The sequence below is a fragment of the Hibiscus syriacus genome, unplaced genomic scaffold (genome assembly GCF_006381635.1).
Source record: "Hibiscus syriacus cultivar Baekdansim isolate YM2019G1 unplaced genomic scaffold, ASM638163v2 tig00012936_pilon, whole genome shotgun sequence".
Classification (NCBI taxonomy): Eukaryota; Viridiplantae; Streptophyta; class Magnoliopsida; order Malvales; family Malvaceae; genus Hibiscus; species Hibiscus syriacus.
Genome location: NW_024062295.1, coordinates 6,533 through 20,321, shown reverse-complemented (window position 1 = coordinate 20,321; position 13,789 = coordinate 6,533). Strand labels below are relative to the sequence as shown.

The 13,789-nt window shown below is 32.6% G+C and overlaps 1 pseudogene; it reads left to right on the top strand.

Annotated features, from left to right (window-relative positions):
• Positions 1-5,476: 5,476 nt before the first annotated feature.
• Positions 5,477-13,273, top strand: LOC120205743 (annotated as a pseudogene).
• Positions 13,274-13,789: the final 516 nt, after the last annotated feature.

The window sequence follows — 13,789 nt, the reverse complement described above, 5'->3', positions numbered from 1 at the left end:
TCGATGCATCCCTTGAATGTGCATCATTACACCATGAAGGTGCACTGATGCATTCCTTGAATGTGCATCGATGCACTTTGTTGTACATCGATACACCCATCGGGTTTTAGGCATATAATCCCTAAAATTCTCTTATTTTCTCAAAACCCATCTTCAAACTCTTTAGTCGCCATACGCTTCCTCTTAACCCATAATCTCTATTTTACTTCAAATCAACAATTTCAAGTCAAAATCCACTCATTTTTCATCTCCTAAACCTGCTACATTCATTAAATCCGTGCAAACAACATCACATTCTCATAAAATCCGAATTTTCAAGGTAATATTTCAAAAACCTATGTTTTATTGATTTTTGAACTTATGACTAGTTTTGATTAGTTCTAGGTTGAACAAAATATTAGGCATTGATTGTTTAATGTTTAGAAATTAGTTTTTACAATCATTTTTATAAAAAAAAAACACAATTTTTTTTAAAAAATTAAATTTCGAAATAAAAAAAATGATTTTTGAATTTTTTAATTGATGTGTTTTTGATTCAATTATGTTGTTTTCATGAAAACTATATGTATTAGGATTTTCAAACTTTGTTTTCCAAATAGTTTTCAAAACTTTGCCCATTACGATTCGGTTTAGAGAACCTTGAATATTGTGGACTCAATTGAGTTTTGGGATTGATTATATTGCATACATGTGTTTCAAATTTGCAGGTTATCCATCTTATTTCGATTTCTTAAACCATGTCTAATCCTAAACGCGTCGTCATCGAGTCGTTCGAGTCAAAATCGACCTCTCATTCCTCATCCACCACAAAATCCAAATCCAAACGAACCCGAATTAACCATTCTTAATTCTTGCTTTAACCAATCCGGTCGTCGTCGAGATGAATTATATCATAGATTCGTTAATTCTTTCCAATCATACAAAATTCGGGAAGTACATATCCCTTCCATTCAAGCAATGGTGGATATGAACTTCGAATATCTTCATATCCTTCGTACCTGGAAGTTTGATAAATTGTGTCAAATTAAGCCCATTGTCTATCACCAATTAGTCCACATTTTCTACTCTAATGCAGTCAGTGTCCAAAACGTGCGTAGAACCGAAACCGTAGGTATTCGATCCTATCTATTAGGTGAATTTATTTATATCAATTCAGACACAATAACTATTGCCTTTGGTTTAGGCAATGACGATATAGATAATGAAAGAGACATTTTGGCTACACCCTATCAATCTAAGGGTAGTGTAAGTGCCCTACGAACTCATCATGAGTGATTCCTTCATTTAATGATCTCTTGGTGGTTTAGACCATCCGGAGGAAGGTACTCCTCTCTTAGGGTCATAGATTTATGGTGGATACATTGTATCCAACATAACAAGAAAATAAATATGCCACAGATTATTTTTGGTGAGCTAGTAGATATTGTAATAGTTATCCCATCCAAAAATATAGAAACTTTAGTTTATGGTTGTCTTTTTTTCTATCTGTTTATCAAACTAGGGCTTAAGGTTTCGATTGATATTCTCATCCCTCTTCAGAACCAAATCAATCTCACATCCTTAAAGAAATCGGGATGGAAAAAGGATAATGAAACTGATCAATGGGTTCGAACCTCTGAGAAAACACCGGGAGCAAGTTCTTCACGACCTCCACCTCCTCCGGCAGCGGACGATGATCCAGAGTTTCAGCAACTTATGCAATATATCGACGATATTAACGATGAAGCACCCGAGGATGAGTCGGCACAACAAGAGGATCAAATGCCTCCATATTTTCGATCGTTTTTTTGAGTCATTTGATCTAAGGTTCGCATTCATAGAGTCCCATCTAACTGCTTTGGGGACTCAATAACGAGAGATGAACGAACGTTTAGATACGCTCACACTCGAGATACGAACACGTTATACTCCTCCTCCCGATCCTCCTATGGACTAAACCTTGCATTGCTTTAGTTTTCTTGGATTGGATTTCGAACCTATTGTTAAACATTTTGATGTTTTTGGATTGTTTTATTTTGGATGATTGAATTTGTTATGGATGTTAGATGTTTAAACTTGAATGCTTTGAATGATTGAACTTAATATATATATATATATATATATATATATATATGGTTTGTATGATTTTTTTTTAATTTTGCATCATTTACATCATTTAGACACATATGACCAATTACCATTACACATTATTTATGAATATTGATTTATGAAACTAATGGCTAACCTTTCTCTTGATTGTGATCTTAGCATTTTAATCTATATTTATTTAAAATCAATTGACTAAATTTCAAAAGTCTTGTTTTGAACAAATATTTTATAGAGTCTTTTTGATTTAACAAAAAGGGGGAGAATAAATGTTATAGTAAGGGGGAGTAATGAGGGAGTAATTTTACAAAATTGATTTCAAAATATTTTCTTCAAAGAAAATCTTAAAATTACTCAAATGTTTTGTTATATAAAAAAAGGGGAGATTGTTGAAAACATTTTGATGTTTCGATATAACAAATTAAGTATAAATGAATTTTAAGATTTATAAATCATTTTTAAAGTATATTCGATTCAATTACTCGAATATCAAAATATTACTCCAAGTTTTTCAAAGATCAATTTCAATCCTTACGAAAGTGTAAAATTGTGTTTTAAACTTAAAATATTTTTTTGAAACAATTTTACAAAGTATTTCGAACCAAAATCGAGCCAAAAATCAAATTTACAAAGTGATGTACCGATGCACTACATGATGCATCAATGCACACCCATTTCGAATGCATTTTGTGTACCGATGCACAAGCCATGCATCGATGCACTCTTGAATATTTTGAAACATCGAATGCATTTTGTGTACCGATGCACAAACCATGCATCGATGCACTCCTGGCTCTTTGAAACATCGAATGTAATTAGTGTATCGATGCACCCCTAGTGTACCGATGCACTAAGTCTTTTAACGGTCGAAATATTTGAATTTTACACATAGTGTACCGATGCACCTTGACTATGCATCGATACACCCCACGCTTCCACCAGATTTTTAAATGATAATTACACAATAACAACTCTATTGACTTCACCAATGATCCCCAATGCTCAGAAGTGATCCAAGGTGTATTTAAACAAGTTTAGGAGTCATTGATCAACAACAATTAAGAATAGAAGCTAGAGAATCAAAGAGAAAGCATCAAACCTCAAGTTTGAGCATTTCAAGCCAAATTTTCATTCAATTTTCATTTTGCTTTCAAGAACACTTATTGTGCTCAATTGTATTCATTTTTGAGTGTTCTTTTTTTTGTTCTAAAATTGTGCAAACATATTGTCTTATGAGGTTTTTCTGTAAGTTTGCAAATTTGTGTATTTCTCTTTGGGAGAGAGTATTCTCAATAATTTGGGGTATAATTCTTGAGGGAATTGTAAGATTACTCTTTGTCCTCAAAAGAAAGAACAAATTAGTGAATTTGTTGGAAAATCCTTAGTGTGGATAGCTAAGGTAGTGGACGTAGACTTTGGTTGAGAAAGTCGAACCACTCTAAATCGTTGTGCAAATATTTTTAATTTTCTGCAAAAGCTTCCACTAAAATTTTTATTGCCAATTCACCCCCTCTTGGTTATTTCGTCGATCGATTAACTCAACATGATTTAATACTTATTTCATAACAAGTATCAATACATTAATACTTGTAACTAAGTATCAAATACTTATCGATATTATGAGTTTCTCGGTTCTACTATTCTTTTTTCTTTTTAATGGTTGCAATCTAAAATATTAAAAATAAAATCATATTTCTGATCACGTTCAATCAAATTTATTATATTTTTATCACATTTCTAATCACGTTTGTTTGTTTTCGTTATATTTTAACCTTAAATTTAACTGTCTTTTCTTCGACTTTTCCCGAAAATTAACCCCTATTCATTTGGGGAGAAAAGTACTAAAGGCATTTGTTGGAATTTGCTTAAAAAGAACTACCCGAAATTACAGGAGGCATTGCTGCTGGTTTATTTTCACTCAAATCACTCCAACATTCAACAAACAGATTATAACGAACCACTGAGTTCCACTTTAAATAGTTAATTGTACAACATGTCCCCAAATTATGATGTTAATTTTAAACTAATCCTTAAATTTTAAAATGTTCTATATCGATCACCAAACTATAACCTCATTTTAATTTCGTCCCTAAAATTTAAAAAGTCTAAATCAATCATCAAACAATTAGTATCATTTCCTTTTAATCATTTCGTTAACGATTTGTCAACTCTACTAGTTTTTGAAAATCTTGGAAATTGAATTCATAACCTTCTAAAAAAATTAATCTAATTTTGAAGGGCTCTAAATTTTTTTAGAAGGCCGCGAGTTCAATTCTTAAGACTTTCAAGAACATAATATTTTTTAAGCAATAGAATTAATGATACATTGGATAGAAATATAAATTTGAAATGATATTACTAGTTCGAGGATTGATATGAAACAATTTAAAATTTAATGACTAATTTAAAAATAAATTACAGTTTAAATAATAATATAAAATATTTTAAAATTTTAAAATTAATTTAAAATATGAGTCATAGTTTGAAAATATCAATAATATATTAAACGTATAAAAAAGGATAAGTTTTTATTTGATAGTAAAATTTTAACTGAATAGTACTCTTACCAGAGATATGATAAATATAATCATTGATTTGTAAAAGGAAAAAAATAAATAATTTAGATGATTTTTAAAATATTAATCTTTTATTAATAATGAAATGATTATTTTAAGACCGGTGTATAACGTTAATAATTATAATATAAATTTTAAAATTTATGTAATATTAATTATAATTTCTAGGTTAATTTAGTTTCGTTTGGGTGATGTATAAGTTATCTATTTTTTTGTTTAATTTGTGCGAGTGATAAGAGCATCCCAGTAATCTCAGTACCAAAACAAAAAATAAATAGATTTGTTAAATTTGAAATTTGATTTTTGAGGACGGCAGCGGCAAAAAGAAGAAAACTAGTTAGCTTCTACACCCATTCAAAGTGGTTGTTGTTAGGAGATTTATGGCCGTATATATTTATTTATTCATTTATATATCATAATTGTCCATTTATAATACTCTCGTGACTCTCACCTTTGTCCTTCCTTCCCCATTTCTTCTTCTTCGGCCTCCCCCGCCCTGTCCCAGCTCACCACAGTGCTGCTCACCGGTAGATCTCTCTTTCTCCTTTTCTGTTGTCTGCTCCTTTCCCTTCGGTTGCAGTGCAATGCCATTGCCAGTTACCATTCTATTTGTTCTACCCATTGTGAATCCGATTGTTGTTATCAATCATTTTTAGTGAATTTGTTTAATCGATCCAAGAGTTCATTGTTCTGTGTAAGCTTTTACTGCAGTAGGAGTTTGCAGATTCCTCATTTATATGCACTTTTTATGGGCGGATCTCCGATATTTTTGTTTTTTGTTTATATTTTTTAAAACCCCATTTATCGTTTTGCAGCAGACTATTGCTGATTTGGGAAAATATTGTAGTTAGGCCTGATTAGTGTAATCCCTACTCGGAAGTCAGCTTTTTCTTCTTCTGTAGTCCTTATATAATCGAGGAGCTCAAAGGAAGGAGCAGAGCATCCTTGGCTTTAGTCGGGCAGATACCGTCAAATGCCCATTGGCTGGCTGCCAACAATGAGCCAAAGTATGAAAGCAAGTAGGTCTTCCTTTAGCTCTAGCAATGGGCATGACGAGGTTCATTATTCCGGCGCTGCTTCTGTTTCAAATGGCGATGATTACGACAGTGATGGCTCTAACTTCGCACCTCCGTAAGCTCCTCACATTATACCTTCCTCTTTAATATTTATACCAAACTATATATTACAATGAATCAATTTATTGGGTCGGGTTTTGACCCTTTTTTTATCTTAAATATTGACATATCAGTTTATCTGATACTCCAATATGCACACATTAAGCAAGTTGCCAACTTAACAAAATGTTGTATTCATTTCTTTTTGCCCCCAATTGGAGATCTTCCTTTGTTGTTTACCGCTATCAAACACACATTTATGCATATTCTTTGCATGTGATGGATATTTTTCACTTCTAATTGTTTTCATTTTGCTGCTTGTTTAAAACAGTACACCAAGTACATTGTCAGCGTCAATTCCTCCAGAACTTGCTGGTGCAATACCCTTGATTGATAGATTTCAGGTATTCGACTGTATCTTCTAGTGAATATATTCAATACAAAAGACATCGCATTTTGTTGATTATGCATAAAAAACGTTATCAGAATTCATGTCATGTTTATAATTTTGTATTATTGCTTTTTGAAATTCTAATTTGCAATCAACTGCATAGGTGGAGGCATTCTTAAGAATGATGCAGAAACAGATTAATGCTTCTGGAAAGCGTAGTTTTTTCTCAAAAAAGTCTGTATCCACTCAAGTTCGAGAAAAATTTACATTTGAGGATATGTTGTGTTTTCAAAAGGTAATAATACAATTATTTCCAGAAAAATATCTCTGTATACTAAACTCAAGAACATTTAAATTAGAAGAATTTACTATTACAGGAACCTATCCCAACTTCGTTACTTAAAATTAATAGTGATCTAGTGAGCCGAGCAACAAAAATGTTCCATATGATTTTGAAGTACATGGGAGTTGATTCATCTGAACAAGTAACTTCAGTCAGCTTCGACGAGCAGATTGAGCTACTTTCTAAATTATATAAGCAAACTTTGAAACGTGCAGCGCTTCGAGATGAATTATTTGTTCAGATTTCCAAACAAACAAGGAACAACCCTGATAGGTATGCTTCTCCTTTCTAAGATATGCCTTTTTTCTTTATATGCTTGTCATTGGTTTGGATTTGCAAAACTTGATTGGGAACTAATGTATTTATGTGCATCCGCCATGCCTCCTAGCAAAGACATTGGTGGATATTTATCTGAGTACATCCAAAATGTAGCTCACAGTGCAAGCAATGATTCTGCGCTCCAAACCCTTGCATTAAATACATTAAATGCTTTGAAGCGTTCTGTAAAAGCTGGCCCCCGCAATACAATACCAGCACGTGAGGAAATTGAAGCTGTTTTAACTAATCGAAAGATGAAACATATCGTGTTTTTCTTGGATGAAACTTTTGAAGAAATTACATACGACATGGCAACAACTGTGTCTGATGCAGTAGAGGTAATGATATCTGTATCATCAATATAGGTGTAGTTTTGTTATAAGAAAATAAATTTTCACATTTTTTAGTCAAGATCAATCATTTATAAAGGCCAACTAACCATATATGATGGTTAAAGACAAAAGAGTTTGCTGTCATATTCTGAATACATTACTTAAAACTTAGGACAAACATATACACTTTATTATCGAGTATTTATTGAGCTAGGGAGAAAGAATTAAAAAAAAACATTTTCTATCTATTTTTAGTGGAAAAGGAATTCGCTTCGAATGTTTTACAAGTTAAAGACAAATTTGTTACTGTCGTTTTGCCTATTTGCTAGCAGATTGAAAAAACTGAATCTGTTTAGTCCAGGTTTAGTTGTATGAATTTTATGGTTGGATGGGAGATTCACTTATTAAATCTTCCAGTGTGTTTCCCTACTTAGAATTTAGATTGTGTGTTTCATTCCCTGGAATGCTAGATGATTTTCTTAAGAAGGTTTCTTCATTTGGATGTGGTTCATGGGTGTGCTTTTCTTCAATTTCAGCTCATTGTTTGTCTCATTTTTTTTATCAGGAGCTTGCGAGTATAATTAAGCTATCAGCATATTCTAGCTTCAGCCTGTTTGAATGTCGTAAAGTTGTTACTGGCTCCAAGTCTCCTGACCCTGCTAATGGTATCTATTTTAGTTTTTGATGATTTTCCTACATAAAGATTTCTAACACAATCTAATGCTTACTTGATGTCACATAGAGGAATACATTGGCTTAGATGATAATAAGTATATTGGGGACCTGCTGGCGGAAGTCAAGGCTGCTAAGGAGCGAAGTAAAGGGGAAATATTACACTGCAAACTCATATTTAAAAAGAAGCTATTTCGGGAGTCTGATGAAGCTGTGATGGATCCAATGTTTGTACAGCTTTGTTATTTTCAAGTATGTAATCTGGTTTGAATTGTCTTCAACAGCTTTAAAAAAATGGCGGATTTTTAATTTTTATGCTTTACACAGTTACAACATGATTACATTTTGGGCAATTATCCTGTTGGAAGAGATGATGCTGTTCAACTGTCTGCATTACAGATCTTGGCTGAGATTGGATTTGTTGGTAGTCCTGAATCATGCACGTAAGTTTTCTCATACGGGTTACTTTCTGTTTAACCTTTTGAACTTCCAATACATATAATGATTCATAATCTTTTCATCCCCCAATGTTCTTAGTTCCATCAACATTATGAAAAAAATTCCTGACCGATGTAATATCATTTTAGTGATTGGAATACTCTTCTAGAAAGATTCCTTCCTAGACAAATTGCAATTACTCGAGCAAGACGAGAGTGGGAATTGGATATTCTTTCTCGTTACCGTTCAATGGTCAGAACCTCAGTTTTAAATTCCTTATTCATACATCCATGATGTTGTGGTATAATTTGTCTGATTATAAATTATTTTGACAATCAAGGAACATCTTACCAAAGATGATGCAGGACAACAATTTCTACGAATATTGAGGACACTTCCCTATGGGAGTTCAATTTTCTTCACTGTTCATAAAATTGATGATCCAATTGGACTTTTGCCTGGACGGATAATTTTGGGCATAAACAAACGTGGGGTTAGTTTTTATTTTTATCTTTTTTAAAATTTGTTGTCACAAATGCAAAATGTTCGGGGTCATGTTTTTTGTTTTTACTCTTCAGTTTTTTATTGTTAAACATTAATGCATGCGCTTATTTATGTAGGTTCACTTTTTTCGTCCTGTTCCCAAAGAGTATTTACATTCAGCTGAATTAAGAGACATAATGCAGTTTGGCAGCAGCAATACTGCTGTATTTTTCAAGATGCGAGTTGCTGGTGTTCTTCACATATTCCAATTTGAAACTAAACAGGTTCAGACAACTCTCTGTCATCTATTTTCCTTTTTGTTTTTAGACGAATGCAATTAAGATTCCATCAAATAGATGAATAATATGTAGTCCAAGTCTTCAAGAAGACACTATAGTGGGTAAATTTTGAGGCGTTTAACTGGTAGATCTTGGGTTCAGACTCAGGTGGTTGGGTGATGAGTATCTCTACTAAGAAATGGAGTATGAGGTGCTAAGACACAATAATGCTTTTTATTTTTTTTATTTTGTATTTTTTGATAAGAAATTTCTTTTTTTCATTTGATGCAGGGTGAAGAAATTTGTGTTGCTCTTCAAACTCACATAAACGATGTCATGTTACGCCGTTACTCAAAAGCTCGGTCTGTTGATAATGGATCTGTAAATGGAGACGTTTCTAACAATTTTAAGCCTCCTAGTCTAGAAATGTATGAGAAACGTGTTCAAGATTTATCAAAAGCTGTTGAAGAATCTCAAAAGAACACAAATCAAGTAAGCATGAAAGGAGATTTATTGGATGATATTGAATTCATAATATTTCCTCGCCACTTTCTAAAGTGCTTATCACATCTTTCTTTTTCGTGGAAACTACATTTGGAATTAATGAGTTATGTACTTGAATTAGTTGTTGGGAGAACTGCATGAGAAGCAAAAGCAAGAGTTGAAAACACAAGAAGAATTGGAGTGTCTTAAAAATGCCTTGAGGAAAGAGAATGAAGACTTAATGGAGGTTAAGTTGGACCGGGATAGAATTAGATCATTATGTGAAGAAAAAGATGCTTCTCTTCAGGTTAGTGGTATATTTAATCTTTTAAAATTGGTATTTATATAAATTTTATTGTACGTTACATGATTTTACATTTGAATATTGTAGGCTGCTCTATTAGAGAAGGATACAGTGGAAGTTAGGTTGGCTACGTTAAGTAATCTAGCTTCAGAAAACAATGCCAAAGGGAACAAGACTGTAGCAGTAAATGAGGTAAGACTTGTACAAAGAAGTATGATGCTATTAAATAACTTTTTCATCTTTCAATTTTATATAATAATGATATAATTGTTTGGTTTTAGTTAATGAACCCTTTTGCACTATGCTTTGTTGTACAGTCAGTGCACAAGCTCCAAGCTGAGTTGAAACTTCGTAATGAGGAGTTGCATATGTCTGAGGAAAAGGGAAAAAGATTAACAAATGAGAAGGTCAGTTTGGAGCAGAGGATTACTGAACTAGAAAGGAAGAAAGAAGAAGAGGTAATGTTGTAGTATTAGAAACAAGCAATTGATTTTACATAGTAATCGGATTGATGAATTGACCATCGAGTGGAGTCAAAATATAGGTGAAAATTCTGACGAAGAGCTATGATCAAGAATGCAAAGCCTTAAAGCTTCAGGTGTCTGAACTTGAAAAGAAGTTGAAGGTGGTTACCAATGAGTTGGCTGTTTCAGAGTCAACCCTTGCAATTAGAAATGCAGATATTTCTTCCCTGCAGAATAACTTAAAAGAATTAGAGGAATTGAGGGAAATGAAAGAGGTACTTGTCTTTTCTAGTCTGAAAATTTTGAAATGCAACATTTATATCTTATTACAGACTATTTGTTTTGTTGTGTTTTCAGGATATTGATAGAAAGAATGAGCAAACTGCTGCTATCTTGAAGATGCAAGGGGCTCAACTTGCTGAATTAGATGCGCTTATAAGGAAGAACAAGTTTAAGAAAGCGCTATTTTAATACTATAGAAGGTTTGAAAGGACTGATAAATTCAATTTATTTTGGAGATATTATGTTTAATCTGTTTTAGGACATTGTATATGTCAGCATATATAGAACATAGTTCCAGTTTATTTTTTTTGATAGGAATAAAAGGCCTCAAAAAACCCCCTTGGTGGTTAACGGAACTTAAAAATAGTTCCTTAATCCACATAAGGAGGAACATAGTTCCAGTTTATTTCATTATATTTTTATTTTAAATGATCAATACATGATTAACCTTTGTTTAAACTTCAGATATGAAAGGCAAGATTAGAGTTTTTTGTCGTGTGAGGCCTTTAAATGAGAAAGAGATGGTAGAAAAGGAAAGAAAAGTGCTAATGGGCTTGGATGAATTCACTGTCGAACATCCATGGAAGGATGATAAAGCAAAACAACACATGTATGATCGTGTCTTTGAAGACAATGCTACACAAGAAGATGTTTTTGAGGATACAAAGGTAAGCTACGGTGTTGTTTATTTCAAATTAACTAGTTATGTGACATTTGACTTTTGTAGTTTGTTTAGGTTCCTATATCTCCTTCAACTTTTCTGTTCATGGTTCTTATGATGCAGTACTTGGTTCAATCAGCTGTTGATGGGTACAACGTTTGCATATTTGCTTATGGTCAAACTGGTTCTGGGAAGACATTTACTATATATGGATCAGATAACAATCCTGGATTAACACCTCGAGCTATTGCAGAACTTTTCAAATTTTTGAGACGTGATGGCAACAAATTCTCATTTCATTAAAGGTAATTATTTTGATAAAATAATTTACATGCATGACTGTCTTTCTTTTCCCAAATAACTTGTGTACTAAATATGTAATTCACAAGCCTTTTTACTAGCTTTTATGAGGTTGGATGACTAATCTGAATATGATATTACATTCAATCCATATAGTTTAAAACTGTAAGGTTGCTCTCACAATTCTTTCAAGATACAGTCTTTTCCTCTCCTGCTAATAAGTTTTGAACAACAAATATTGTATCCCATCAACTAACTATTAACATTCATCATGACATGACAGGCGTATATGGTGGAGCTATACCAGGATACATGTTGACTTGTTATTGCCAAAGAATGCTAAGCGTCTGAAGCTTGATATAAAGAAAGATGCAAAGGTATTATTGCTTAAAGTGGATAGGCTCTGGGTTTAACTTCAGTGATGATGATTATTGAAGAATTTATATATCTTATGCAATTTTTTGCTATATAATATTTTATGATTATTGATCTCGTTTAGTTTAGTTTAATTGTGTGCTTAATATGATGTCTGTTTGTATAGCTTTTATTTCTTTTGGTTTGATTTTCAGGGTATGGTTGCTGTGGAAAATGCAACGGTTTTGCCTATTTCAACTTTCGAGGAGTTAAAAAACATTATTCAGAGAGGATCAGAACGAAGACACACATCTGGGACACAAATGAATGAGGAAAGTTCAAGATCTCATCTAATACTTCAGTTGTTATTGAGAGTACCAATCTTCAAACACAGTCGGTTGCCAGGGGAAAGGTATTATTAATTTTAAGCACATAATTAGTTTGCACTTATTTGAATCTTATGAAGTTCCAAGTATCTTGCCACGTTTGAGTGTTTGGACATTAACACGAGTAACAACTCTTGTTTTTTGTTATTGCTTGATATAAAATAAGGGACAATCTAATGATCTCATGTGCAGCTAAGTTTTGTGGATCTTGCTGGTTCTGAGAGGGTGAAAAAGTCCGGTTCTGTTGGTGGTCAACTTAAAGAAGCACAGAGTATTAACAAGTCACTTTCTGCACTTGGGGATGTCATTAGTGCTTTATCTTCTGGAGGCCAACATATTCCTTACAGGAATCACAAGCTAACGATGTTAATGAGCGATTCCCTCGGTGGAAATGCCAAAACACTCATGTTTGTTAACGTGTCTCCATCTGAATCGAATTTGGATGAGACATACAACTCTCTAACGTATGCTTTCTTCACAACTCCTCTAGATTAAAGTACTTGAGTTTCCAAGTAGTTATATGATATTAAACGGAAATAATTGGCTATGTTGTTGCTAATAATAAGGTACTGTTTCAAAGGTGCATACTGTTATCTTTATTTTGTTTTTCTTGTTACTTTAGATATGCATCAAGAGTCCGGTCCATCGTGAACGACGCAAGCAAGAATGTTAGCTCGAAAGAGGTGGCTCGATTGAAAAAGTTGGTTGTATATTGGAAGGAGCAAGCTGGTAGGATTGGAGAGGAGGAGGATCACGAAGAGATTCAAGAGGAGCAAACAAGAAAAGAGAGGGCAGATGCCCGTCACTCAATGTGAGTCATTGCTCTCAACTAGGATTTGGCATTGAATCTGTTTAGCAACACGAGTCACCGAGTGTGACCTTTCTTAATTTGTAGATCTGAACTATATGTATTTAATTAGATGTAGATTCGTAAGATACGTGTATTGTGTATATTTTCGGTCTAATATTTACATGAAATGCAATATATTTTGCTTTTCTATCTCATAAAATAAGGATGAATTTACCGTAAATGTCATACATCGATATACACCACTAATACTACACATGGATATAGTTTAGTTTGAACAAAGTGGAGTAAGTATTATTGCTTATTTTGAATATGCATTATTATTTACTTAAGTTTTTACTATTTTTCTAATATCGAGTTTACAGTTGTACCCGTTTTTTTTAATGTATTGATAAACTATTTTTAAATTTATGCAATAATTCGTGTATTGTAAAAGTTAAAATATGATGCACTAACAATCATATATCTTGTATTTCCATTATCAGTATATTCAAAAATAATATTTTTTTCACTACTAAATTTTTACATGGATTATATATCTTATTTATTTTTCATTGTAAAAGGCTTATTTTTCATTTACAACAGATAATTAAAATATATCATCTTTTTCATTTAAGTACTTAAAGTATTTTTTTTATCAAAGCAAGTATCTAAACTTATCTTTTTGGTCAAAATATGTACCTAAAATATTTTTGGTCAAAATAAATACCTAAAGT